Source organism: Ahaetulla prasina, chromosome 5 (genome assembly GCF_028640845.1).
Source record: "Ahaetulla prasina isolate Xishuangbanna chromosome 5, ASM2864084v1, whole genome shotgun sequence".
NCBI lineage: Eukaryota > Metazoa > Chordata > Lepidosauria > Squamata > Colubridae > Ahaetulla > Ahaetulla prasina.
The window spans coordinates 105,788,741-105,800,633 of record NC_080543.1 but is presented as its reverse complement, the minus strand read 5'-3'; positions in this window follow the sequence as shown (position 1 = coordinate 105,800,633).

The window sequence follows — 11,893 nt, the reverse complement described above, 5'->3', positions numbered from 1 at the left end:
AGGCCGCAACAAGTTCCTCAGCCGAGCCGTGAGCCAGACCCTCAGGAAATGGCCCAAGCTCCATCTGGAACCCATCCGGGTCCATCAGGCGCCTGGGACGGAACCAACGTATCGGCTCCGTCTCCCTGCAGTGGTGAATGGCGGTCAGAAAGTCCAGGCGAAGAAGAGAGTGATCTGACCATGACAAAGGTTCAGTGACTATTTCCTTTAAGTCCAGATCTCTCAACCACTGACCAGAGAGAAAAATCAGGTCCAGAGTGCCACCCCCAATGTGAGTAGGGCCATCAACTACTTGGGTCAGGTCCAAGGCCGTCATGGAAGCCATGAACTCCCGAGCTGTCGTCGATGACGAGCCGGAGGATGGCAAGTTAAAATCCCCCATGACTAAAAGTCTGGGGGTCTCAACTGCCACCCCAGCCAGCACCTCCAGGAGCTCGGGCAGGGCGGCTGTCACGCAGCAAGGAGCCAGGTACGTGACCAGCAAGCCCATCTGACACCTATGACCCCACCTCACAAAGAGGGATTCACACCCGGCAATCTGAGGTACAGTGGTCTCCCTCGGCTCTAGACTCTCTTTAATAACAACCGCCACCCCCCCACCCCTACCCTGGGCCCTCGGCTGATGGAATGCACGGAAACCCGGTGGGCACATCTCGACCAGGGGCACGCCCCCTTCAGTGCCCAACCAGGTCTCCGTAATGCCTATAATATCCGGCACCCCTGAATCAGATCATGTATTAGGGGGCCTTATTACCACGGACCGTGCGTTGCATAACATCAGACGAAGGCCCAGGCTCTGAGGGTCTTGACCATCCGGGAATGGGAGAAGGAGGGATCGGGCGCGATCGCCTGCAGACATCGGCGCACCCCAGAACGATACAGTCCCCCTTCCGCCATATCTGCCCCTCCCACTTACCGTGCAAATGGAACCACCCTCACCAAAAGGAACACAACCCCCCCCTATAACCTCCGAACCCATTACTGAACCGCCACGAGCACGCACAAGGACTGGCTCCCCACCCGGCGGGCTACTCCCAATACCCGCCCTAACCCTCCCACCCCCCCTCCCCGACGGGTTCTCTCCCCTACCCGTCGAATCCCTCCCTCCCCTACCCGTCGAATCCCTCATGAAAAGCAAAAGACCCTGAACATGGTTCTGTCAATGGTATCTACATCCTTCATAACTGATGTATGAGGGTGCAAGGCTACAGTCCTTTAGGATACTCAGCTTGGTGCTTATGCTAATTAGGGTGGTATAATTGTCACAATTTTCACTCTCTTTTTAACATCTCCTTTTATCTTATTGAGATCGCTTCCACCTTTTCTCTCTTTCATTTTTCTCTTTTGTTCCTGTCTCTGTTCTACTAGGAAAGGTACAGTATGCTTTTATCTAAGCGATGTTTCTTAAACTTTTCTCTCGGGACCCTTTCCCACTTTTAAAAATAATGGAGGAACCCAAAATAATATTGGTTATATTTATCAATATTTACCATATTAAAATTAAAATGGATAAATTCACAGTTACTATCACTTCTCACAATTGTTTGATGGGATCTTAATATTGTGTTATTTTTCGACAAAGGTTAATTTTGATTTTGGAGATCCCTGACAGCATCTTGGAAGATCCCCAGGGGTCTTCAAACCACCCTTTGAAGAAAAATAGTGTAATACAGTAAAGAGGTCAACTTTTGGTCTTGTTTATTGCTATCCAGTGACTTCCAATTTTTACAGTTCAGAACTTTAATCAGAACTGATAGCAATTAATGGGTGATTTCATCACTATTGCAGAGCTCTGAATAGCCTTTGAAATTTGGCCAAGGCCCAGAAAATATTGATCTACATATGGTGCAATAGCCAAATGTTTGAACTCATGCTGGACATCTCTTTCTTTTTAACAGTGATAGAACAGGGGAGACACTATGATGCAATCAGTAATGGCATTTAAGTCATGATTTCTGAAAGGATAACAATGAAAAGATCAAGTAGAACATCTGAGGTGAACCAGAGGACTTAAATATTGTCAGAGACCCTGAAAATAAACCTAATGTGAAAGAGGCAACAACACCCATCTGGTATGTTTCATAGGGCAACTCAAATGTTAAAGAAGGCAACTTGCTTACCTAAGCTTCTGTGTTGTAACATGTTCCAGCCAGTCAATGAAGCTCCCCTGAATTATTGTAATTAGCTGGTGTGTCTAACCTGGACATTCACTTCATACATTCTGTGGTGGTCATATTTTTATTAATGACATTTACCATTCTTATGCATACTGCATACTGATATATGACCCCCTGTGAAAAATTAAATGGGAGCAGCTCTTCACAAAGTCAGTGTACAGCTGTTTGCTCAGTCTCAAGGGAAGACAAATTATTTCAAGTACAATAAGGGCAATTCTGGAGGTATGACATGCATTTAATAAGAGATTGAAACATTGCTGATAAAGTATATATTAATATTTATTGAAAAGGTTTGCATGGTTTGAATAAGGCTGCTGAATGCATCGGTAAAAATTCTTCCTCTTCTTCAAATCACCTTAAATATAAATTGAGATGACAATATACTGTCTGTGATGAAAAGCTACTCCTATACTGTACTTCTACTTTTAGCTGTAAGAAAGAGATGCTATAACCATTCTGTTTATGGATCCTTCTTAAGTAATTGTAGGCAATACATTTATAACTCACAATTTAGTAATTAACTGTGCAGTCAGCATCTGTTGAAGCAAATGATCTTAAAGATTCATTCAAAACCTTATACGGAATTTGTGGATTCATACGGCAGATCTTCATACGGTACCCTTATCCCACTCCATATATGTAATGGAATGTACTGAGGTTGATTCCCAGAAAGTAAATTCCAGAGGAGTAAGTTTGTTTGTATGAGAGAAAGAGTGTGAAAGCAGCCCTTCCATAATAGTTCTCTGAATATAGGCTTGAATAAAATAGAATATAATTTTTTATTGACCACACAATGATTGGACACACAAGGAATTTGTCTTGGTGCATATGCTCTCAGTGTACATAAAAGAAAAGATACGTTCATCAAGAATTCTAAGGTATAAAACTTAATGATAATCATAGGGTACAAATAAGCAATCAGGAAACAATATCAATATAAATCGTAAGGATACAAGCAACAAAGTTACAGTCATATAGTCATAAGTGGAAGGAGATGGGTGATGAGAATGATGAGAAGATTAATAGTAGTACAGATTTAGTCAATAGTTTGACAGTGTTGAGGGAATTATTTGTTTAGCAGAGTGATGGCATTCAGTTAGAAATTGTCCATCTGTCTACTTGTTCTGGTGTGCAGTGCTCTGTAGCATCGTTTTGAGGGTAGGAGTTGAAACAGTTTATGTCCAGGATGCAAAGGGTCTGTAAATATTTTCACAGCCCTCTTTTTGACTCGTGCAGTATACAGCTCCTCAATGGAAAGCAGGTTGGTAGCACTTGTTTTTTCTGCAGTTCTAATTATCTTCTGAAGCCTATGTCTGTCTTGTTGGGTTGCAGAACCAAACCAGACAGTTAAGAGGTGATGTCTTCTGGATCTTGTCTACTACTATGTCTGGTTGATTAGGCAATCTAACTGGATCTGGAAATTCCACAGGTTTATAACTTTTATATTCATTATAACCTTTTGTGCAGTGATGAAATTCAATTTTTTTTACTACCTGTTGTGTGGGCATCGCTTGGTGGGCATAGTGTGGCTTGGTGGCCATGGCTTGGTGGCCATGGCAGGGGAAGGATACTGCAAAATCTCCATTTTCACTTCACTCCAGGGGAAGGATACTGCAAAATCTCCATTCCCACCCCACTCCAGGGGAAGGATACTGAAAAACAGTGGAAATTTTGAGTAGTTCGGAGAACCGACAAATATCACCTCTGGCTGGCCCCAGAGTGGGGTGGGAATGGAGTTTTTGCAATATCCTTCCCCCAGGAGTGGGGAGGGAATGGGGATTTTTTAGTATCCTTCCCCTGCCACTCCCACCAAGCCATGCCCACAGAACCTGTAGTAAAAAAAATGGATTTCACCACTGTGTTACTCTAATCATTGCCTCAGGGCTGTCATTTGGTCCAGCCCTTTCCAGTCACTGGTAGGATTTCCCAAAATGTCTGCCACCTCAGCTCTCTGTTGATGATCTGTTGATAATCCAGCTTTGCAGATCAGTGGGGGGGGGAAGAGGGGATGGTTCCATGTGAGCGGCAGGTGAGTGTGAATGCACAGCTCCATTTGCATGAATTGCAGGCATGAGCACCTGACTTTCACACAAATGGTGTACCCTAATACTTGCCCTCCTGCTGCATGTGCAAGTAGAGTTGCGTGTGTGCATGTGCTTGCCCACCACTTCAGTGGCCCAGTTCTGAACAATCTGCAGCCTGGTAGTGGGCTGCAGCCCGAGGATTGGGAACCTCCGGTATATCCCATGCAGGGTCTTGTCTTACCATAGGACTTCCTATGCTTGATCTTTCTCCCATGTCTGCTGTTGCCTCTCTCTCTTGCCCTCTCCCCCGTCCTCTGTGTATATACACGGTATATTGAACATTAGCCAGTATCTAATTTAGATTAACAATGTTTCCCCTTCCCCAGGTCTTTGTGTTAAATAGTAATCAAGTCTGGACTTTATTAGGGTTAGAAAAACAAGGCTACTTTAATCTAGAATAAGCAGCAAGAGTGCACCAGTTTAAATTCTTTCATAACAATGAGAAGATCAAACTGCATTCCCTAGCTGCTTATTTAAGACTGTTGGCAAGAAGGCCGAACCCTACCTCTGAGGCCCATTGAATTATTTAATTATTGATTTAGCATATTTATATGGCCCCCTCATCTAGTAAAGGCATTCTGGTAGAACCTTATCTTGCCTGCACTGGAGCCAAAATGTTTAGTACTGCCCAAGCCTTTATCAATGGTAGACATCTGTTGAACTTGTATACTCCTCCATTTTATTCTTAGAAGAAAGACTGCTGATATTTCATTTGAAAGTTACCAGTCTCCAGACTACCAGTGGATATGATGAGTGGGGAATACTTTGCTTTTTTCCTGTGTTATCTTATATATTTGTGCACTTGCTGAAGTTTAATTTTAATAAAGTTTAATTTTAATAAATTAGGCATTATCATCAGCTGGATGCTATGAAATAGAAGGCTGTCTGATTTTGATTATGGCTATCATATTCCTTTTGATTTTGATTATGGCTATCATATTCCTCTTGGAGTATAATATGGAAGTTCTGACGTCTTTTAAAAGAATGAGCATACAATCACTCTAATGTCAGTTTTAAATAGAATGTTTGACCCACAGAGTATAAAGTACCAAAGAGGGAGAAACAAAACAAACCCATCAACAAATAACAAACTGCCCCCAGGATCTTAAAGGAAGTTTCACATTTGTCCACATCTACCAATATTAGCTGTTAATTCAGTAATCTTTCTTCACTTAGTTTGAAACAATGACATGAATGTTAATGATGTGGAGAAGTAAACAAATTACTGGAATGAACCTGTGGCAGTTTGCTCAATGGGATTTGAAAAAAATATACACCATTTGCGTCAGAAATTAGAGTCAAAAGGAATAGATGAAGGGGAAGGGAGGGAGGGAGGAAGGAAGGAAGGAAGGAAGGAAGGAAGGAAGGAAGGAAGGAAGGAAGGAAGGAAGGAAAATTGGCTTGGCTGATAAAGAGCTGATTTAAAAGATGTAAGGCTAAGAGAAATAGAGGTTGTTTTAAACATGATTACATAGAAGAGATATCAAGCCTCTGCAATATAATTATGAAATACTTTCTAAAACCAGGCTGACCTAAATTTTGAGACATAGCCAACATGTCTCATTCAATTAGATTTTCCAACAAAGAGACGAAAGCAAGGCACCTTTAGAATAACATTTGAAAAATAACTGTGTAGAATTATCAGCACAAGAGATGATCAAGGATATAGCTTTGCAGAATATGACGGAGAGTTTAACTGAAAGTTTACCAGATTCTGCTATAGCGGTTGAGGTTTAATGACATTTGCAATTCTAAATAGGCTCTCTGGCTGCCACCTACTGGTGAGGAGATGAATCACTGTTATAAGAATTCAGACCATATATTTGCACATACAGATACATGAGACTGCACATTAACCCACATATAGATTCCCCATTCAGGTGCAGACCCTAGATTTTCTGCATGAGAATTCTTGACTGCTGACAATTAACCAGCATAAAACCAGCTGGCATAAAATTAGCCCTTTGACAGTTTGGACATCTTATATCTAATAACAAAGGCAATACTGAAGCCCAGCAGTTCAGTAAATCTTGAGGTGTCACTTTGGTGACAACAATTTAAGGATTTGTATGTGTCTCTCTCTGGCTCACACATTCCAAGAGGCCTCTGCATGTATTGGTATGGTGGGAAAAGAGGAGGAAGGAGTATTAAGCAAGTCTGCCACCTTGAATTATTTATAAAAATAAAATTAGATATAAATACCTAAATAAATGGACTAGGGGAAAAAACTATTTCAAGGAATTTGCTTTAAATATCATTTCTCTCTTCTTGTGACCACAGACAATCATCTGCCAACTGTTTGTCAATTAATAAAGTTATTCAGTGAGGCATCATGGAGTTAGGCTCAGTTTCTGTAAGCCTTCCAGACCAGGAGCATAAACCATGCGTACTAACAATACTTTGTCAGCTTTGGAAGCCGTGCTAGGCTGGAAGCTTCCCTACTGCCACTTTCTCATGTGTGGGAAAGTAGGAGTGGGAGGGGAGTTAGTAGAGGGGCCCATTAAACCCAATAACATTCTTCCTGCTGGTCAAGGTCAGGCTGGTCCTGCAGCTGGAGAAGGAGTGGTCCGAGTGATGTATCGAAATGGTACGGTTAGCAATTGGAGCATGTAATCGGCAGAGGGATCAGGGGTTGGTTTTGGAGTTTGATTTACTGAGGGAAAACCCGGATCTCTCAGATTCGGATTTTCCCAGCTGTGCCAGTTTACCTATCCTAGTAAAAGAACTTTGAAAGATGTCTGCTTCAGAGTCTTTACTTAGGGAGGGGGTTTTCTGGAATGCTGACCACTTTTATTGTAAGATTATCCCAAGTCATCCCTTAGTTTATTTTTATTTATTTATTATTTAAATTTGTATACCGCCCTTCTCCCGAAGGACTCAGGGCGGTTCACAGCCAAGTAAAAATACAATACAATAAATACAAATTAAAATACATTTAAAAAACTTATTAAAATTGGCCACAATTAAAATTTAGAACTAAAACCCATTAAAACCCATTAAAACACTAACCCAGTCCAGCGCAGATGAATAAGTAGGTTTTAAGCTCGCGGCGAAAGGTTCGGAGGTCCGGAAGTTGACGAAGTCCTGGGGGGAGTTCGTTCCAGAGGGCGGGAGCCCCCACAGAGAAGGCCCTTCCCCTGGGTGTCGCCAGACGACACTGTCGCGCCGATGGCACCCTGAGGAGCCCCTCTCTGTGAGAGCGCACGGGTCGGTGAGAGGTATTCGGTAGCAGCAGGCGGTCCCGTAAGTAACCCGGCCCTATGCCAGTTTCTAGTAACAGAATCTTGCAAATCTGAAAGAACTTCTTCCCTCATTTATTTTTGTCTGATTATGTGCCATCAGGTTGTTTTTTGACCCCTAATCTAATGATAGATTTTCTCCGTGAGAATTTATCCCTAAACCTGTTTTTTCCAAGTCTCTCAATGATATATTCCCTGCTACTGTAACTGAACCTGTCAAACTTGCTGCTGGTCATCCTCTTCTTCTCTTTCCTTTCACTTTTTCCAACATTAGAGCCAGGGGTGGTATTCACTTACTTTCCCTACTGGTTTGCAAATGTGAGTGTGCGCATCTACGCATGCAACCAGCCTTCCGTGCATGTGCTTTGTTGTGCATGCGCATTCTGCGCATGTACCCAGCCTCAAAAAGGTGCGAAAATGGGATGGCATAAAGTCTGGGTGGGTAGGCGGGCCCACATGCAATTTCCACTACCAGTTTAGGTGAACTGGTCTAAACCTGCTGAATACTATTGATTAGAGCCTTCTCCAGAGAGCTGAGTCTGTGCAGAATGTGTCCAAAATAAGCTAATTTGAGCCCAGTCATTTGGGCTTTGAGTGAGGACTTGGATTGATTTGTTCAATGATCCTCTGATTTGTTTTCTTGCATGTCGACAGTATTCTCAGGAGTCTTCTCCAAAACCAAAGCTGAAAGGCATCAATACTCTTTTTTATCTTGCTTCTTTAAAATCCAGCTTTCACTTCCATAGAATGTTATAGCCTTATTTTTACTTTCCAGAAAATTAGGGAGGTTCCCTTTTGAGACACTTCCCGGTCCCTCCTTCCTTCTATGGGCTGTAATATCTTTTACATGACAGCTGTCTAGACTGCAGGTTTTCTTCCTGTCTCCCAAGGTCTTTCCCACATACAACTATGCTGACTTCATCAACTTTCCAACTCAACTCTTCCCTAATAATAATTTACAGCCTTTCCTAACACCCTTGAAAAATTTCCTTCATCCAATTTGTCCATTGCATTCCTCCTCTTCTACTTATTTATCTATTAAATATGTCTATTTATTTATTTATTTATATGTCACTCATCTCACTGTCAAGAGACTCTATTTCCCTTATCTTTACAAGCATAGTGAGTTTTTTTAAGCAGTCAAAATCTGCTTTTATCATATGCCCCCAGTATGTGAGTTTATACTACTGTAACACACACTTCAAATAATTCAGAAGATATTTTACTGCACGCAGGAGGAGCAGAGCACCCCTTTGCTATTCATTACAGCAGCCAGATTTTTTTGGGGGGGAGGAGTTCTGTATTACTCTCATTAGTTGCATTAATATTAATGAGTTCATTAAGCTTGATGCCTCTTTTTTTTCAGGCTCTCATGGGAGCTTCAAACCAGATTTCCGGCTTTAGGAAACAACAGAAAGCATACATGAATGAGATTTGAAGTATTAATTTCAAACCTTTTTTAAGTTTGAGAGGTCTTTGGTGCTCTCTGAGCTTCCTTGTTTTCTTCAACCTCAGACAGGACTAAGGACCCCTCATTTCAACCCTGAGCTACAAATATTCTCCTTTACTGATAGCATTTAAAAGTTTGCTTAGCTTGGTTTCTGACTGCTGATTATCACCTCCCGGGTATAGTCAGTGTCTAATCCAGAATTGTTTACGAGTTTTTCTTTCATTGCAGCTTGATAATTTGAAGGTGACTATCTTCATTGTTTTTGTCTCTTTCTCATTGTTCATTTTTATACTCATACTTTGTCACTGGGAAAACCATTGCTTTGACTATTCTAAACTTTGTTGTCATAGGAATAGCCTTAATCTTTACAATCTTTTTTTAATGATTGCCATTATTTATTTATTTAGCATATGGCATACAAAGCCGAGGAGGCTACAATGTCATACACATGGTAGAAGTTCTGGCGGCTGACAGTCACCACTTTGTTGACAGTTTGTTGCATCAGTGCACCAAAAGGGGGCAAATTAGCTTCACAGCTGCTGGTCTGCAGCCTTCTCAGAAGAAATTGGCCATTGTCTTCCTTTCTTGGATTTATCAGTTCCTTTCTCACAAACACAGTGTCATCTTCATTCCTGAGCTCAAGAAAGCAAAACTACTGAACCCCTTCTCTTATCTTTAATTGTAATTTCATGATCACTCCAGTTAACTAGTCTTCTTAATATTTAAGATTAACCCAACATTTTCTTTTTCTAGTTTCCTTTTCCAATGATCCATTTTAAGTTTTTCTTACTTTTGGCTTGTAAGATATTGTTTGCAAATCTCAGGTTTTTGTGTCTTATGATTTTACCTGTCATTTATTCTTGAATATTTGTTCTATAAATTATATATGTATGGGAACAATATGCATCCTTGTCTCACTCTTTTCCCCATTCACAACTGATGCATACACAAACTCAGATCGTACAATAGCTTCATTGTAAAAGTACCTAGAAGGATAATCCAGTGGTTTGGCACATCTATTAACTTTAATATGTTCCACATTTTGGCATGATGCAGTATGTGCAACCAATGATCTGCATCAAGTAAACAAATCAATAAATCAATCAAAGATAAACATCTCCTGGATATTCTCTTCCCCTCTCTGCTATCCATATAATTGTGTGTTTTTCTTTGTTATTTCTATCCCATGTCCTCTTCTGAAATTGTCTGGTTGTTTAGCCATGACCTGGCAATCAGAACAAGAAGAATATTCTGTTCCTGAATCCCCATACTTGATTCAGACTCTCTTTAACTTTAAAATAACAAATTACTCTATGTGATTTCTAAGAGTCAATAATGACTTATTTATTTATTTATTTATTTATTTATTATTCGAATTTATATACCGCCCTATCTCCCAAAGGACTCAGGGCGGTTCACAGGCATATAAAACATCAATATACAAATTAAAATAATCCTTAAAAAACTTATTCTAGCGCCCGAATTATTAAAAATAGAAATATAAATATAAAATATAAATATTAAAATCAATTTAAAACCCCTCTAAATTTAAAATCTAAGCCAGTCCTGCACAGATGAATAAATGTGTCTTGAGCTCGCGACGGAAGGTTCGAAGGTCAGGAAGTTGACGGAGTCCTGGGGGGAGTTCGTTCCAGAGGGTGGGAGCCCCCACAGAGAAGGCCCTTCCCCTGGGCGCCGCCAAACGACACTGCCTAGCTGACGGCACCCTGAGGAGTCCCTCTCTGTGAGAGCGCACGGGTCGGTGAGAGGTATCTGGTCGCAGTAGGCGGTCCCGTAGATAACCCGGCCCTATGCCATGGAGCGCTTTAAAGGTGGTCACCAAAACCTTGAAGCGCACCCGGAAGGCCACAGGTAGCCAGTGCAGCCTGCGCAGGATGGGTGTTATGCGGGAGCCACGAGGGGCCCCCTCTATCACCCGCGCAGCCGCATTCTGGACTAACTGCAGCCTCCGGATGCCCTTCAAGGGAAGCCCCATGTAGAGAGCGTTGCAGTAATCCAGGCGAGACGTCACAAGAGCGTGAGTGACCGTGCATAGGGCCTCCCGGTCCAGAAAGGGGCGCAACTGGCGCACCAGGCGAACCTGGTAGAACGCTCTCCTGGAGACGGCCGCCAAATGATCTTCTAGAGACAGCCGTTCACCCAGGAGGACGCCTAAGTTGCGCACCCTCTCCATCGGGGCCAATGACTCGCCACCGATGGTCAGCCGCGGATTTAGCTGACTGTACCGGGATGCCGGCATCCACAGCCACTCTGTCTTGGAGGGATTGAGCTTGAGCCTGTTTCTCCCCATCCAGACCCGTACGGCCTCCAGACACCGGGACAGCACTTGATAACCGTTGGGGTGGTCCGTGTGAAAAGTACAGCTGGGTGTCATCCGCGTACAGCTGGTACCTCACACCGAACCCACTGATGATCTCACCCAGCGGCTTCATGTAGATGTTGAACAGAAGGGGTGGAGAGGATCGATCCCTGCGGCACCCCACAAGTGAGGCGCCTCGGGGCCGACCTCTGCCCCCCTGTCAACACCGACTGCGACCGGTCGGAGAGATAGGAGGAGAACCACCGATAAACGGTGCCTCCCACTCCCAATCCCTCCAACCGGCACAGCAGGATACCATGGTCGTATCTTGACGGCAGATAATCAATCAATCTAAAGAAACTATCTAAAGATAATAAAATTGCATTTGAGTTTACCACAATTTCCAAGATCTTGTTATCCTACCATGACCATCTAAAGGGAAAATTTCAAGAAGGACATAAAGACAAGATTACTTTTGGGCTTATGATATCTTTTCTTCCACTTAGTATTCAGATTTTTTCAGATGACTAATCTCTGAATTCAGACGTTATAAGTGGCTTATTTCTATCAAGAATGTTTGTGTTTAAGTAGGATATAAAAGTTAGTAAAAATAAAGGTAAAGG